This window comes from Callospermophilus lateralis (genome assembly GCF_048772815.1).
Source record: "Callospermophilus lateralis isolate mCalLat2 chromosome 11 unlocalized genomic scaffold, mCalLat2.hap1 SUPER_11_unloc_1, whole genome shotgun sequence".
Taxonomy (NCBI): domain Eukaryota; kingdom Metazoa; phylum Chordata; class Mammalia; order Rodentia; family Sciuridae; genus Callospermophilus; species Callospermophilus lateralis.
In genome coordinates, this window is record NW_027510153.1 from 4,808,064 (window position 1) to 4,826,426 (window position 18,363).

An 18,363-nucleotide genomic window follows, 5' to 3' on the forward strand; every position below is an offset into this window, starting at 1 on the left:
GGAAAAAAAAGGTCCTCTTCTCATGAACTGACTCCTTGGGTCAACTGGAAGCAAGGCACCTCTGACTGGAGGGAAAGGTGCCAACACAGAGCCAGAGCCAGTTGCTTGGTTTTCAGCATGGAGAGGTGAATCAGGCACATCAGAGTCCAAAGGAGGCATATTAGGAATTCTGTGTTCTGCTGGTCCCGATGCTCTACCACAATTTGAGTAAAACCTATCTTGCCTTTGTAGAGGAAGACGTGCATCAGAAGAATATGGTTGGCCTGGCGGAGGGATCATCAGCCTGCTGGCCTGTTCCCCTGGAGGAGAGAGGGGCCCAGTCTGAGAAGGTGCTCTCTGAAAATCAGTGAACTTATGACAGCTGGATTCTCTTCCTTTACTGCTAGTCGCATGGTCCAGAGGATTCTCCAGGGCCCCTTGACCCTCCTCCTCCTCCCACTGGAGTGAAAGGTGAGAGTGTGAGTGGACCACTCTTTTCCAAATGAGGAGGTCTCCTTTCAGATGAAGGGTGACCTATTGGTGAGGGCCCATTTGGAGAAGGCTTTCTGCCCATTGCTGAGTTGGAAACATCCAGTGCATCATAGGGATCTTTTTCTACAAGTTCAAATCTAAGCTCCTTCTCAGTTAATTTTTGTCTGTTGCGTGCATTTTGTTTCCTGAAATAACTGAGGTTTCTTTCAGCAATCCGAGCTGCCAACTCACTAGCATGTGCTTCTTTCTCAGAGGAAATAATCTTCCCCAGACAGGAATGAATGGTACTCTGCAATTGTTCTTCAAGATATTGGGCTCTCTTTCTGTAGGTCTCCAGCTCTTTTATTGTATGGCTCATCTTTTCTTCGACTTTGGAAAGTTTCTCCTCTTGCTCCACACGGTAGTTTTCCTCCACTCTTAATTTCCTGTGCAGTTTCATCATATTTTCTTGATAGCGTTCCATCATGACTTTAAAGTTCTTCTGTAGGGTCTCATTCTCACTTTGCAGCTGTGCATTTTCTGACTGCAAGGATGCCTGTTCAGTCTGCAGACTTTTAAGGTGTTCTGTAAGGTCTTCCGTGGTTTTCTCCACTTCAGATGAGAAAGTACATTTTTGAATTCTTCCTCCTTCCAAGATTTCTAAGGAGGCCTTTAGCTTATCACCATAAACCAGGTTCCTCAAAGCTCCTTTGGACTCATCCTCCAAGTGAGCACCAATTTCGGGTTCACTCGTCTTTCCCAGTTCCAGGTGACCACCATCCCTTTGGGCTCCCAGGCTTGGAGAAGACCTATCCATCATCTTCAGCAAGCATTCACTCAGAGACTCCATGTGATTTTCTGTGTCCCTTAGAACTTGTTCTCCAGCTACTTTAGAGTCCTCTAATATGATTTTTGTTTATATTGGACACCTCCTTGTTCCCTCTGTGCTTCAGCTTCTCCTTGTATTGTTGGTCTCTGCGTTTGCAGAAGTAGGGATCCTTCATTCAAAACCTCTTTGATTGCCAGCTTCAGTTCTTCCTCATTCACTTGAAAGAGTCTCCAGTTTGTTTTAGCTTCAGCTATTTGTGATCTGAGGGATTCAGATTCACCTTGGAGGGACTGTATCCTTCTTGATAGATGCGCCATCGTTTCATCCTGTTGACCATGTTGAGCCTTCTGTGCTTTGAGCTCTTCTTCTAGAAAGAGCACTTCAACGCCATGGCTGGATTCGGACCTATGCAGCTTTTCGTCGGTTGCCTCCAGCTGTCGTGCTTCCCTTGAACCCTTCTCAAACCTGCAATCCTTTAAAGATGATTCTAAGCCTTCATGTCCTTTTTCAACAAGGCTCACTTTTTCAAGAAGTCCACATTTTGCCTCAATCAGTCCAGCAAGATTTAGAGCCAGCCTTTTTTCTCTTCCCACGAAAAGCCTGCTACGAACCGACTGAAAACCTCTCCAGAAAAGTGAGAGAACAGAGGAAAATCCAAGAGCTGTACACATCACCAACTCCCAAGGAAAGCCATAAGGAAGATGGCCTGGCTTCATGTCTCCGGACAATGCTGCCACAACCCTGGGTGCTTCTTCCAGAACCACCCACTAGTATGGCTGAGAGGCAGCCCTTGGCTCCTCCATCACGCCAACACAGCTTTGGCTCTTGCCACCACAACCACAGCCTGCCCAGGCAGGCCAACACAGGCTGTGGACACTCAGGTGTTTGGTCAGGAACTCCAACCTGCACCAGGCAACGGAGCAGACCACTGTGATCCCCTTCAGGGGCTGGGCGTATGGTGGGTGGTAGGCGTATGGCGGTGGGAGCCATGATCAAAGGCTCCCAGGAGCCTTGTTGTGCTCAAATGCCCATCAGGGGAGTCTTGTCCGCTTCCCTACCCGGTGCATCCTCAAGTGCCACAGGTTTATTTCCCTCCCACTCCAGCCAGAGAGAATTCCACTCCATGCCACCCACCCCTTGATTTGGTTTAGGCCAGGCCAAGGCGGGGTTAGTAGGAAGATTCCATCCAGTCATAATAACATTCAGTTTGATGTCACTCAAATTCTAAAGCTGACTAAACTGTTCAAACAGCTTTTATGGCCTATATTGGTCTTTGTGTCCCTTGCCTTTTGTTTGAGTGACTCAGTCCTTTCCCTGCCCTTGTGCTCTCCCTATTTCCTACCTTCCTTCCTCCCTTCCTGGTTTTTCTCCTTTTCTTCTTCCTTCTTTTCTACCTCCCTCCATCCCTCCAACTTTGCCTTCCTCCCTTCCAACTTTCTCTCTCCCTTCCCTTCCTTCTCTTTTCTTGCAAGTGTTTGGGGTGAAAGTCCATGGCAGGCCAGCCCCAAGCTAGGCAAGGTCACTGCCACTGAGCTACAACATCCCCAGACCTGCTGCCACTTCCTATGCAAGTAATTTGAATTATCTCTAAAGAGAAACTCTCACATGAGTCTACTTTCAAAGTAATTTCAGAAGAGTTGCTAACATGGGCATAAATCAGTCATGACAAGTCATTTTTGAAAAGCACGGCACAGCTAATGTTCCTCAGAAGAAGGAGTTGAGAACTTTAGTTGGTTTTCAGGTCAGCATTTCTAGACGAGTACAAACCCTCCTAATCCTGATCTCTCCTTAGTCCTATGATTTCTTTAAGTGTCCCCTTTGCTCCTGTTCATGGAGTCATGTGTACAGAAATTATACCTGGTTCTATTGAACTCTACTTACTTTTTTCTCACCTCTGTGCTCCTTTTGCCAAGTCACTCCTCAACACTTACTGTAACCCTTTCAATTTTTTGTCCATTTTCATTTAAAAAACTCTTTCAAAAATTGAACCATTTCGCATGCAGATACAGTCTTCTTGATCTGCTATTAATCCCCCACTACTGACATTGTAAGTTATTGTAATGTACACTTCCAGACCGTTTTCAGATTTTTGATTTCTGTATATCTATCTGTCTATCTATTTACAAACATAACATGGTATTCTGAGAGTATCGTTCTGCTTTTGGAGCTCTACATTGTGTTTTTCAGAAGCAGGCCTATTACACAGAGATGAATCCATGTTACCTAGATTGAGTTCAAACCGGAATGTGCACTCAGATTCCCATTATATTGTTCTACCTACTAATGGACAGTTCAGTTATATCCAGACCTCACCACCTCCCCCATTAAGTAAAACCCTTGTGAAGAGACATGTAGATGCCTTTATGAACATATTGATAATTTTTCATGGCACTGTTTTCCAAAAACCAGTTAGTAAAATCAATTTATTCCTTTGCAGCCTGAAATTACCTTCATTCCAGTTTACTGGTATAAGAACCGCAGTATATCAGCAACAATTCTCCAAAAGTAGTTCAGGCAGAAGTCATTCTAGATAACAATCAGTGCCGGATCCTCCATGTATTTTACACAGCCCATGACAGGGGACGTCCGTCCACTCGTTTAGAACAACTGATGTTTTACGCTGGCCATTTAGGTTTATTTAAAGAGTGGTTAGAAAACAGGTGAGACAGACTGATTAGATTCAGTATGTATGTTGGCGTTGTTTTTCTAGGCCTGAATTTTTCACATTTCAATTAATTGTAGGTTAAGTAGCAGGCAGATTCTTCACTGGGCTTCAAATGTGATAAAGTTGCTTCTTATTTTTAAGAAGGCCGTTGCAATCCTGCATTTATTTTACACCTCAGTGCTTGTTTTACACACAAGCACACACGCCCACACACCACACACACCAACAAACACACAAACACATAATTAGAGCACATTTAACACTCAAATAAAGCTTTACCTACTAATTCATAACTAGGGTATTTTTTTAATAAGTATTGTGTCTTGGTCTCTACTGGGGAAACATTGTTCAATGTGAGTTCTCTGGTTTGTTGCAGGGCAGTGAATGTTCACTTGTTGGCAATGATATAGAAATGGGGAGTAAGAGTTTAAAAGTTTTTACAGTAGGTAGGCAGAGTCAGAGTATGGAATCTAAGAATAAGAAATTGGGGAATTTCCTCTTTGTTTCTTCATTTCAATCTCCTAATAATTCATGTATATTTTCCAAAAGTCTCCCAGAAAACAAGGACTAGGTCAATCCACATATCAGTGAACCATAGCAGAATGCGATTCTGAATTTCATATAAACAGTCATAAAATCCAAAAGACAGGTGCTGGGGTTTTGGCTCAGCACTAGAGTGCTGGCTTCACACTTTCAAAGGTCCTGAGTTGGATCCCCAACACCATGTGTGAAAGGAATGAATGAACCAATGCATGAGTGTATGATGAATGAATTAAAGGTATCAGGAGGAGGAGGAAGAGGAGGAGGAGGAGGAGAAATAGAAGAAGATGATGAGTAATATGACAGAAGGGAAAAAGGGGAGGAGAGTGAGTTTAAAGTGTGGTTTCCAATTCCCAAACGTTCAATTACAGCAGACGGGATAGAGAGAGAAGATGGGAGGGAAGGAGAGGGGGGATAGTAGAGGCCAGAAAAGGTAGCAGAATACAACAGTTACTAATATGGCATTTTGTAAAAACGTGGATGTGTAAACAATGTGATTGTGCAATCTGAATATGGGGTCAAAATGGGAGTTCATAACTCACTTGAGTCTAATGTAGGAAATATGGTATCTCAAGAGCTATGTAAGCTTTTAAGCAACCAATATAAAAAAGAGGTCTTCATTTTTCTTTGTAGTTGAGATCTCCTGTTTCCGTGACATGTTTAGTTGTGTTCTCTCCTTTAGTCCTCCCATGCTCTAGTTATTCTGATATGGAAAAACTAGCTGAAATGCCCAACCAGTCTCTAAATCAGTGACACTTTTTCATTAAGCCTAAAGTCACTTTACATTTGCTACAGTCATACTAAATACACTTCTTTGTTGGGAGTTTAAAAGATATTTCCATCAGCTAGATTACAAGTACCTAGAACTCCCATTCTTGTTTATGTAAGAGTGGCTTCATCAGATTAAATGCTGTTCTCTGGAATGACATAAAATAGGAATAATTTACTCGTAAGATTCCTACGTAAACCATCTTTATTTACAAAATAGTATCTTAAGGATTATTGTTTCATTGAGCTTCAATTGGAGCCAAAGTATAGTCAATTACTGAAGTAAAAGCAGTTACTTAAAAACTAAAAATGAGAGATAAGTCAAATTACATTTGAAGAGAGAGCAACAGCATGAGGTTTCTTGTTTGGTTCTGGATGTTGAGTAACAGGCTCATTTGCAGGTGGAAGGAACCCTTCAGGGAACTCACTTGTACTTTCAGAATGGGGGTGTAGAGGGCTGAATTCCAGCTCTTGGGGGAAGATTGTGAGGAAAACCCCCTCCCTGCATAGACACTTCGCATTGGAAATGGAGTGGGTGGCGGGTCAGGTGGAACATAATCTCCAGGTTCCCAGACAAGTTTCCTGGGAGAGGTGGAGGAAAAAAAAGGTCCTCTTCTCATGAACTGACTCCTTGGGTCAACTGGAAGCAAGGCACCTCTGACTGGAGGGAAAGGTGCCAACACAGAGCCAGAGCCAGTTGCTTGGTTTTCAGCATGGAGAGGTGAATCAGGCACATCAGAGTCCAAAGGAGGCATATTAGGAATTCTGTGTTCTGCTGGTCCCGATGCTCTACCACAATTTGAGTAAAACCTATCTTGCCTTTGTAGAGGAAGACGTGCATCAGAAGAATATGGTTGGCCTGGCGGAGGGATCATCAGCCTGCTGGCCTGTTCCCCTGGAGGAGAGAGGGGCCCAGTCTGAGAAGGTGCTCTCTGAAAATCAGTGAACTTATGGCAGCTGGATTCTCTTCCTTTACTGCTAGTCGCATGGTCCAGAGGATTCTCCAGGGCCCCTTGACCCTCCTCCTCCTCCCACTGGAGTGAAAGGTGAGAGTGTGAGTGGACCACTCTTTTCCAAATGAGGAGGTCTCCTTTCAGATGAAGGGTGACCTATTGGTGAGGGCCCATTTGGAGAAGGCTTTCTGCCCATTGCTGAGTTGGAAACATCCAGTGCATCATAGGGATCTTTTTCTACAAGTTCAAATCTAAGCTCCTTCTCAGTTAATTTTTGTCTGTTGCGTGCATTTTGTTTCCTGAAATAACTGAGGTTTCTTTCAGCAATCCGAGCTGCCAACTCACTAGCATGTGCTTCTTTCTCAGAGGAAATAATCTTCCCCAGACAGGAATGAATGGTACTCTGCAATTGTTCTTCAAGATATTGGGCTCTCTTTCTGTAGGTCTCCAGCTCTTTTATTGTATGGCTCATCTTTTCTTCGACTTTGGAAAGTTTCTCCTCTTGCTCCACACGGTAGTTTTCCTCCACTCTTAATTTCCTGTGCAGTTTCATCATATTTTCTTGATAGCGTTCCATCATGACTTTAAAGTTCTTCTGTAGGGTCTCATTCTCACTTTGCAGCTGTGCATTTTCTGACTGCAAGGATGCCTGTTCAGTCTGCAGACTTTTAAGGTGTTCTGTAAGGTCTTCCGTGGTTTTCTCCACTTCAGATGAGAAAGTACATTTTTGAATTCTTCCTCCTTCCAAGATTTCTAAGGAGGCCTTTAGCTTATCACCATAAACCAGGTTCCTCAAAGCTCCTTTGGACTCATCCTCCAAGTGAGCACCAATTTCAGGTTCACTCGTCTTTCCCAGTTCCAGGTGACCACCATCCCTTTGGGCTCCCAGGCTTGGAGAAGACCTATCCATCATCTTCAGCAAGCATTCACTCAGAGACTCCATGTGATTTTCTGTGTCCCTTAAAACTTGTTCTCCAGCTACTTTAGAGTCCTCTAATATGATTTTTGCTTTATATTGGACACCTCCTTGTTCCCTCTGTGCTTCAGCTTCTCCTTGTATTGTTGGTCTCTGCGTTTGCGGAAGTAGGGATCCTTCATTCAAAACCTCTTTGATTGCCAGCTTCAGTTCTTCCTCATTCACTTGAAAGAGTCTCCAGTTTGTTTTAGCTTCAGCTATTTGTGATCTGAGGGATTCAGATTCACCTTGGAGGGACTGTATCCTTCTTGATAGATGCGCCATCGTTTCATCCTGTTGACCATGTTGAGCCTTCTGTGCTTTGAGCTCTTCTTCTAGAAAGAGCACTTCAACGCCATGGCTGGATTCGGACCTATGCAGCTTTTCGTCGGTTGCCTCCAGCTGTCGTGCTTCCCTTGAACCCTTCTCAAACCTGCAATCCTTTAAAGATGATTCTAAGCCTTCATGTCCTTTTTCAACAAGGCTCACTTTTTCAAGAAGTCCACATTTTGCCTCAATCAGTCCAGCAAGATTTAGAGCCAGCCTTTTTTCTCTTCCCACGAAAAGCCTGCTACGAACCGACTGAAAACCTCTCCAGAAAAGTGAGAGAACAGAGGAAAATCCAAGAGCTGTACACATCACCAACTCCCAAGGAAAGCCATAAGGAAGATGGCCTGGCTTCATGTCTCCGGACAATGCTGCCACAACCCTGGGTGCTTCTTCCAGAACCACCCACTAGTATGGCTGAGAGGCAGCCCTTGGCTCCTCCATCACGCCAACACAGCTTTGGCTCTTGCCACCACAACCACAGCCTGCCCAGGCAGGCCAACACAGGCTGTGGACACTCAGGTGTTTGGTCAGGAACTCCAACCTGCACCAGGCAACGGAGCAGACCACTGTGATCCCCTTCAGGGGCTGGGCGTATGGTGGGTGGTAGGCGTATGGCGGTGGGAGCCATGATCAAAGGCTCCCAGGAGCCTTGTTGTGCTCAACTGCCCATCAGGGGAGTCTTGTCCGCTTCCCTACCCGGTGCATCCTCAAGTGCCACAGGTTTAGGTCCCTCCCACTCCAGCCAGAGAGAATTCCACTCCATGCCACCCACCCCTTGATTTGGTTTAGGCCAGGCCAAGGCGGGGTTAGTAGGAAGATTCCATCCAGTCATAATAACATTCAGTTTGATGTCACTCAAATTCTAAAGCTGACTAAACTGTTCAAACAGCTTTTATGGCCTATATTGGTCTTTGTGTCCCTTGCCTTTTGTTTGAGTGACTCAGTCCTTTCCCTGCCCTTGTGCTCTCCCTATTTCCTACCTTCCTTCCTCCCTTCCTGGTTTTTCTCCTTTTCTTCTTCCTTCTTTTCTACCTCCCTCCATCCCTCCAACTTTGCCTTCCTCCCTTCCAACTTTCTCTCTCCCTTCCCTTCCTTCTCTTTTCTTGCAAGTGTTTGGGGTGAAAGTCCATGGCAGGCCAGCCCCAAGCTAGGCAAGGTCACTGCCACTGAGCTACAACATCCCCAGACCTGCTGCCACTTCCTATGCAAGTAATTTGAATTATCTCTAAAGAGAAACTCTCACATGAGTCTACTTTCAAAGTAATTTCAGAAGAGTTGCTAACATGGGCATAAATCAGTCATGACAAGTCATTTTTGAAAAGCACGGCACAGCTAATGTTCCTCAGAAGAAGGAGTTGAGAACTTTAGTTGGTTTTCAGGTCAGCATTTCTAGGCGAGTACAAACCCTCCTAATCCTGATCTCTCCTTAGTCCTATGATTTCTTTAAGTGTCCCCTTTGCTCCTGTTCATGGAGTCATGTGTACAGAAATTATACCTGGTTCTATTGAACTCTACTTACTTCTTTCTCACCTCTGTGCTCCTTTTGCCAAGTCACTCCTCAACACTTACTGTAACCCTTTCAATTTTTTGTCCATTTTCATTTAAAAAACTCTTTCAAAAATTGAACCATTTCGCATGCAGATACAGTCTTCTTGATCTGCTATTAATCCCCCACAACTGACATTGTAAGTTATTGAAATGTACACTTCCAGACCGTTTTCAGATTTTTGATTTCTGTATATCTATCTGTCTATCTATTTACAAACATAACATGGTATTCTGAGAGTATCGTTCTGCTTTTGGAGCTCTACATTGTGTTTTTCAGAAGCAGGCCTATTACACAGAGATGAATCCATGTTACCTAGATTGAGTTCAAACCGGAATGTGCACTCAGATTCCCATTATATTGTTCTACCTACTAATGGACAGTTCAGTTATATCCAGACCTCACCACCTCCCCCATTAAGTAAAACCCTTGTGAAGAGACATGTAGATGCCTTTATGAACATATTGATAATTTTTCATGGCAGTGTTTTCCAAAAACCAGTTAGTAAAATCAATTTATTCCTTTGCAGCCTGAAATTACCTTCATTCCAGTTTACTGGTATAAGAACCGCAGTATATCAGCAACAATTCTCCAATAGTAGTTCAGGCAGAAGTCATTCTAGATAACAATCAGTGCCGGATCCTCCATGTATTTTACACAGCCCATGACAGGGGGACATCCGTCCACTCGTTTAGAACAACTGATGTTTTACGCTGGCCATTTAGGTTTATTTAAAGGAGTGGTTAGAAAACAGGTGAGACAGACTGATTAGATTCAGTATGTATGTTGGCGTTGTTTTTCTAGGCCTGAATTTTTCACATTTCAATTAATTGTAGGTTAAGTAGCAGGCAGATTCTTCACTGGCCTTCAAATGTGATAAAGTTGCTTCTTATTTTTAAGAAGGCCGTTGCAATCCTGCATTTATTTTACACCTCAGTGCTTGTTTTACACACAAGCACACACGCCCACACACCACACACACCAACAAACACACAAACACATAATTAGAGCACATTTAACACTCAAATAAAGCTTTACCTACTAATTCATAACTAGGGTATTTTTTTAATAAGTATTGTGTCTTGGTCTCTACTGGGGAAACATTGTTCAATGTGAGTTCTCTGGTTTGTTGCAGGGCAGTGAATGTTCACTTGTTGGCAATGATATAGAAATGGGGAGTAAGAGTTTAAAAGTTTTTACAGTAGGTAGGCAGAGTCAGAGTATGGAATCTAAGAATAAGAAATTGGGGAATTTCCTCTTTGTTTCTTCATTTCAATCTCCTAATAATTCATGTATATTTTCCAAAAGTCTCCCAGAAAACAAGGACTAGGTCAATCCACATATCAGTGAACCATAGCAGAATGCGATTCTGAATTTCATATAAACAGTCATAAAATCCAAAAGACAGGTGCTGGGGTTTTGGCTCAGCACTAGAGTGCTGGCTTCACACTTTCAAAGGTCCTGAGTTGGATCCCCAACACCATGTGTGAAAGGAATGAATGAACCAATGCATGAGTGTATGATGAATGAATTAAAGGTATCAGGAGGAGGAGGAAGAGGAGGAGGAGGAGGAGAAATAGAAGAAGATGATGAGTAATATGACAGAAGGGAAAAAGGGGAGGAGAGTGAGTTTAAAGTGTGGTTTCCAATTCCCAAACGTTCAATTACAGCAGACGGGATAGAGAGAGAAGATGGGAGGGCAGGAGAGGGGGGATAGTAGAGGCCAGAAAAGGTAGCAGAATACAACAGTTACTAATATGGCATTTTGTAAAAACGTGGATGTGTAAACAATGTGATTGTGCAATCTGAATATGGGGTCAAAATGGGAGTTCATAACTCACTTGAGTCTAATGTAGGAAATATGGTATCTCAAGAGCTATGTAAGGTTTTAAGCAACCAATATAAAAAAGAGGTCTTCATTTTTCTTTGTAGTTGAGATCTCCTGTTTCCGTGACATGTTTAGTTGTGTTCTCTCCTTTAGTCCTCCCATGCTCTAGTTATTCTGATATGGAAAAACTAGCTGAAATGCCCAACCAGTCTCTAAATCAGTGACACTTTTTCATTAAGCCTAAAGTCACTTTACATTTGCTACAGTCATACTAAATACACTTCTTTGTTGGGACTTTAAAAGATATTTCCATCAGCTAGATTACAAGTACCTAGAACTCCCATTCTTGTTTATGTAAGAGTGGCTTCATCAGATTAAATGCTGTTCTCTGGAATGACATAAAATAGGAATAATTTACTCGTAAGATTCCTACGTAAACCATCTTTATTTACAAAATAGTATCTCAAGGATTATTGTTTCATTGAGCTTCAATTGGAGCCAAAGTATAGTCAATTACTGAAGTAAAAGCAGTTACTTAAAAACTAAAAATGAGAGATAAGTCAAATTACATTTGAAGAGAGAGCAACAGCATGAGGTTTCTTGTTTGGTTCTGGATGTTGAGTAACAGGCTCATTTGCAGGTGGAAGGAACCCTTCAGGGAACTCACTTGTACTTTCAGAATGGGGGTGTAGAGGGCTGAATTCCAGCTCTTGGGGGAAGATTGTGAGGAAAACCCCCTCCCTGCATAGACACTTCGCATTGGAAATGGAGTGGGTGGCGGGTCAGGTGGAACATAATCTCCAGGTTCCCAGACAAGTTTCCTGGGAGAGGTGGAGGAAAAAAAAGGTCCTCTTCTCATGAACTGACTCCTTGGGTCAACTGGAAGCAAGGCACCTCTGACTGGAGGGAAAGGTGCCAACACAGAGCCAGAGCCAGTTGCTTGGTTTTCAGCATGGAGAGGTGAATCAGGCACATCAGAGTCCAAAGGAGGCATATTAGGAATTCTGTGTTCTGCTGGTCCCGATGCTCTACCACAATTTGAGTAAAACCTATCTTGCCTTTGTAGAGGAAGACGTGCATCAGAAGAATATGGTTGGCCTGGCGGAGGGATCATCAGCCTGCTGGCCTGTTCCCCTGGAGGAGAGAGGGGCCCAGTCTGAGAAGGTGCTCTCTGAAAATCAGTGAACTTATGACAGCTGGATTCTCTTCCTTTACTGCTAGTCGCATGGTCCAGAGGATTCTCCAGGGCCCCTTGACCCTCCTCCTCCTCCCACTGGAGTGAAAGGTGAGAGTGTGAGTGGACCACTCTTTTCCAAATGAGGAGGTCTCCTTTCAGATGAAGGGTGACCTATTGGTGAGGGCCCATTTGGAGAAGGCTTTCTGCCCATTGCTGAGTTGGAAACATCCAGTGCATCATAGGGATCTTTTTCTACAAGTTCAAATCTAAGCTCCTTCTCAGTTAATTTTTGTCTGTTGCGTGCATTTTGTTTCCTGAAATAACTGAGGTTTCTTTCAGCAATCCGAGCTGCCAACTCACTAGCATGTGCTTCTTTCTCAGAGGAAATAATCTTCCCCAGACAGGAATGAATGGTACTCTGCAATTGTTCTTCAAGATATTGGGCTCTCTTTCTGTAGGTCTCCAGCTCTTTTATTGTATGGCTCATCTTTTCTTCGACTTTGGAAAGTTTCTCCTCTTGCTCCACACGGTAGTTTTCCTCCACTCTTAATTTCCTGTGCAGTTTCATCATATTTTCTTGATAGCGTTCCATCATGACTTTAAAGTTCTTCTGTAGGGTCTCATTCTCACTTTGCAGCTGTGCATTTTCTGACTGCAAGGATGCCTGTTCAGTCTGCAGACTTTTAAGGTGTTCTGTAAGGTCTTCCGTGGTTTTCTCCACTTCAGATGAGAAAGTACATTTTTGAATTCTTCCTCCTTCCAAGATTTCTAAGGAGGCCTTTAGCTTATCACCATAAACCAGGTTCCTCAAAGCTCCTTTGGACTCATCCTCCAAGTGAGCACCAATTTCGGGTTCACTCGTCTTTCCCAGTTCCAGGTGACCACCATCCCTTTGGGCTCCCAGGCTTGGAGAAGACCTATCCATCATCTTCAGCAAGCATTCACTCAGAGACTCCATGTGATTTTCTGTGTCCCTTAGAACTTGTTCTCCAGCTACTTTAGAGTCCTCTAATATGATTTTTGCTTTATATTGGACACCTCCTTGTTCCCTCTGTGCTTCAGCTTCTCCTTGTATTGTTGGTCTCTGCGTTTGCGGAAGTAGGGATCCTTCATTCAAAACCTCTTTGATTGCCAGCTTCAGTTCTTCCTCATTCACTTGAAAGAGTCTCCAGTTTGTTTTAGCTTCAGCTGTTTGTGATCTGAGGGATTCAGATTCACCTTGGAGGGACTGTATCCTTCTTGATAGATGCGCCATCGTTTCATCCTGTTGACCATGTTGAGCCTTCTGTGCTTTGAGCTCTTCTTCTAGAAAGAGCACTTCAACGCCATGGCTGGATTCGGACCTATGCAGCTTTTCGTCGGTTGCCTCCAGCTGTCGTGCTTCCCTTGAACTGTTGTCAAACCTGCAATCCTTTAAAGATGATTCTAAGCCTTCATGTTCTTTTTCAACAAGGCTCACTTTTTCAAGAAGTCCACATTTTGCCTCAATCAGTCCAGCAAGATTTAGAGCCAGCCTTTTTTCTCTTCCCACGTAAAGCCTGCTACGAACCGACTGAAAACCTCTCCAGAAAAGTGAGAGAACAGCGGAAAATCCAAGATCTGTACACATCACCAACTCCCAAGGAAAGCCATAAGGAAGATGGCCTGGCTTCATGTCTCCGGACAATGCTGCCACAACCCTGGGTGCTTCTTCCAGAACCACCCACTAGTATGGCTGAGAGGCAGCCCTTGGCTCCTCCATCACGCCAACACAGCTTTGGCTCTTGCCACCACAACCACAGCCTGCCCAGGCAGGCCAACACAGGCTGTGGACACTCAGGTGTTTGGTCAGGAACTCCAACCTGCACCAGGCAACGGAGCAGACCACTGTGATCCCCTTCAGGGGCTGGGCGTATGGTGGGTGGTGGGCGTATGGCGGTGGGAGCCATGATCAAAGGCTCCCAGGAGCCTTGTTGTGCTCAACTGCCCATCAGGGGAGTCTTGTCCGCTTCCCTACCCGGTGCATCCTCAAGTGCCACAGGTTTAGGTCCCTCCCACTCCAGCCAGAGAGAATTCCTCTCCATGCCACCCACCCCTTGATTTGGTTTAGGCCAGGCCAAGGCGGGGTTAGTAGGAAGATTCCATCCAGTCATAATAACATTCAGTTTGAAGTCACTCAAATTCTAAAGCTGACTAAACTGTTCAAACAGCTTTTATGGCCTATATTGGTCTTTGTGTCCCTTGCCTTTTGTTTGAGTGACTCAGTCCTTTCCCTGCCCTTGTGCTCTCCCTATTTCCTACCTTCCTTCCTCCCTTCCTGGTTTTTCTCCTTTTCTTCTTCCTTCTTTTCTACCTCCCTCCATCCCTCCAACTTTGCCTTCCTCCCTTCCAACTTTCTCTCTCCCTTCCCTTCCTTCTCTTTTCTTGCAAGTGTTTGGGGTGAAAGTCCATGGCAGGCCAGCCCCAAGCTAGGCAAGGTCACTGCCACTGAGCTACAACATCCCCAGACCTGCTGCCACTTCCTATGCAAGTAATTTGAATTATCTCTAAAGAGAAACTCTCACATGAGTCTACTTTCAAAGTAATTTCAGAAGAGTTGCTAACATGGGCATAAATCAGTCATGACAAGTCATTTTTGAAAAGCACGGCACAGCTAATGTTCCTCAGAAGAAGGAGTTGAGAACTTTAGTTGGTTTTCAGGTCAGCATTTCTAGACTAGTACAAACCCTCCTAATCCTGATCTCTCCTTAGTCCTATGATTTCTTTAAGTGTCCCCTTTGCTCCTGTTCATGGAGTCATGTGTACAGAAATTATACCTGGTTCTATTGAACTCTACTTAATTCTTTCTCACCTCTGTGCTCCTTTTGCCAAGTCACTCCTCAACACTTACTGTAACCCTTTCAATTTTTTGTCCATTTTCATTTAAAAAACTCTTTCAAAAATTGAACCATTTCGCATGCAGATACAGTCTTCTTGATCTGCTATTAATCCCCCACTACTGACATTGTAAGTTATTGAAATGTACACTTCCAGACCGTTTTCAGATTTTTGATTTCTGTATATCTATCTGTCTATCTATTTACAAACATAACATGGTATTCTGAGAGTATCGTTCTGCTTTTGGAGCTCTACATTGTGTTTTTCAGAAGCAGGCCTATTACACAGAGATGAATCCATGTTACCTAGATTGAGTTCAAACCGGAATGTGCACTCAGATTCCCATTATATTGTTCTACCTACTAATGGACAGTTCAGTTATATCCAGACCTCACCACCTCCCCCATTAAGTAAAACCCTTGTGAAGAGACATGTAGATGCCTTTATGAACATATTGATAATTTTTCATGGCAGTGTTTTCCAAAAACCAGTTAGTAAAATCAATTTATTCCTTTGCAGCCTGAAATTACCTTCATTCCAGTTTACTGGTATAAGAACCGCAGTATATCAGCAACAATTCTCCAATAGTAGTTCAGGCAGAAGTCATTCTAGATAACAATCAGTGCCGGATCCTCCATGTATTTTACACAGCCCATGACAGGGGACGTCCGTCCACTCGTTTAGAACAACTGATGTTTTACGCTGGCCATTTAGGTTTATTTAAAGAGTGGTTAGAAAACAGGTGAGACAGACTGATTAGATTCAGTATGTATGTTGGCGTTGTTTTTCTAGGCCTGAATTTTTCACATTTCAATTAATTGTAGGTTAAGTAGCAGGCAGATTCTTCACTGGGCTTCAAATGTGATAAAGTTGCTTCTTATTTTTAAGAAGGCCGTTGCAATCCTGCATTTATTTTACTCCTCAGTGCTTGTTTTACACACAAGCACACACGCCCACACACCACACACACCAACAAACACACAAACACATAATTAGAGCACATTTAACACTCAAATAAAGCTTTACCTACTAATTCATAACTAGGGTATTTTTTTAATAAGTATTGTGTCTTGGTCTCTACTGGGGAAACATTGTTCAATGTGAGTTCTCTGGTTTGTTGTAGGGCAGTGAATGTTCACTTGTTGGCAATGATATAGAAATGGGGAGTAAGAGTTTAAAAGTTTTTACAGTAGGTAGGCAGAGTCAGAGTATGGAATCTAAGAATAAGAAATTGGGGAATATCCTCTTTGTTTCTTCATTTCAATCTCCTAATAATTCATGTATATTTTCCAAAAGTCTCCCAGAAAACAAGGACTAGGTCAATCCACATATCAGTGAACCATAGCAGAATGCGATTCTGAATTTCATATAAACAGTCATAAAATCCAAAAGACAGGTGCTGGGGTTTTGGCTCAGCACTAGAGTGCTGGCTTCACACTTTCAAAGGTCCTGAGTTGGATCCCCAACACCATGTGTGAAAGGAATGAATGAACCAATGCATGAGTGTATGATGAATGAATTAAAGGTATCAGGAGGAGGAGGAAGAGGAGGAGGAGGAGGAGAAATAGAAGAAGATGATGAGTAATATGACAGAAGGGAAAAAGGGGAGGAGAGTGAGTTTAAAGTGTGGTTTCCAATTCCCAAACGTTCAATTACAGCAGACGGGATAGAGAGAGAAGATGGGAGGGCAGGAGAGGGGGGATAGTAGAGGCCAGAAAAGGTAGCAGAATACAACAGTTACTAATATGGCATTTTGTAAAAACGTGGATGTGTAAACAATGTGATTGTGCAATCTGAATATGGGGTCAAAATGGGAGTTCATAACTCACTTGAGTCTAATGTAGGAAATATGGTATCTCAAGAGCTATGTAAGGTTTTAAGCAACCAATATAAAAAAGAGGTCTTCATTTTTCTTTGTAGTTGAGATCTCCTGTTTCCGTGACATGTTTAGTTGTGTTCTCTCCTTTAGTCCTCCCATGCTCTAGTTATTCTGATATGGAAAAACTAGCTGAAATGCCCAACCAGTCTCTAAATCAGTGACACTTTTTCATTAAGCCTAAAGTCACTTTACATTTGCTACAGTCATACTAAATACACTTCTTTGTTGGGAGTTTAAAAGATATTTCCATCAGCTAGATTACAAGTACCTAGAACTCCCATTCTTGTTTATGTAAGAGTGGCTTCATCAGATTAAATGCTGTTCTCTGGAATGACATAAAATAGGAATAATTTACTCGTAAGATTCCTACGTAAACCATCTTTATTTACAAAATAGTATCTTAAGGATTATTGTTTCATTGAGCTTCAATTGGAGCCAAAGTATAGTCAATTACTGAAGTAAAAGCAGTTACTTAAAAACTAAAAATGAGAGATAAGTCAAATTACATTTGAAGAGAGAGCAACAGCATGAGGTTTCTTGTTTGGTTCTGGATGTTGAGTAACAGGCTCATTTGCAGGTGGAAGGAACCCTTCAGGGAACTCACTTGTACTTTCAGAATGGGGTTGTAGAGGGCTGAATTCCAGCTCTTGGGGGAAGATTGTGAGGAAAACCCCCTCCCTGCATAGACACTTCGCATTGGAAATGGAGTGGGTGGCGGGTCAGGTGGAACATAATCTCCAGGTTCCCAGACAAGTTTCCTGGGAGAGGTGGAGGAAAAAAAAGGTCCTCTTCTCATGAACTGACTCCTTGGGTCAACTGGAAGCAAGGCACCTCTGACTGGAGGGAAAGGTGCCAACACAGAGCCAGAGCCAGTTGCTTGGTTTTCAGCATGGAGAGGTGAATCAGGCACATCAGAGTCCAAAAAAGGCATATTAGGAATTCTGTGTTCTGCTGGTCCCGATGCTCTACCACAATTTGAGTAAAACCTATCTTGCCTTTGTAGAGGAAGACGTGCATCAGAAGAATATGGTTGGCCTGGCGGAGGGATCATCAGCCTGCTGGCCTGTTCCCCTGGAGGAGAGAGGGGCCCAGTCTGAGAAGGTGCTCTCTGAAAATCAGTGAACTTATGACAGCTGGATTCTCTTCCTTTACTGCTAGTCGCATGGTCCAGAGGATTCTCCAGGGCCCCTTGACCCTCCTCCTCCTCCCACTGGAGTGAAAGGTGAGAGTGTGAGTGGACCACTCTTTTCCAAATGAGGAGGTCTCCTTTCAGATGAAGGGTGACCTATTGGTGAGGGCCCATTTGGAGAAGGCTTTCTGCCCATTGCTGAGTTGGAAACATCCAGTGCATCATAGGGATCTTTTTCTACAAGTTCAAATCTAAGCTCCTTCTCAGTTAATTTTTGTCTGTTGCGTGCATTTTGTTTCCTGAAATAACTGAGGTTTCTTTCAGCAATCCGAGCTGCCAACTCACTAGCATGTGCTTCTTTCTCAGAGGAAATAATCTTCCCCAGACAGGAATGAATGGTACTCTGCAATTGTTCTTCAAGATATTGGGCTCTCTTTCTGTAGGTCTCCAGCTCTTTT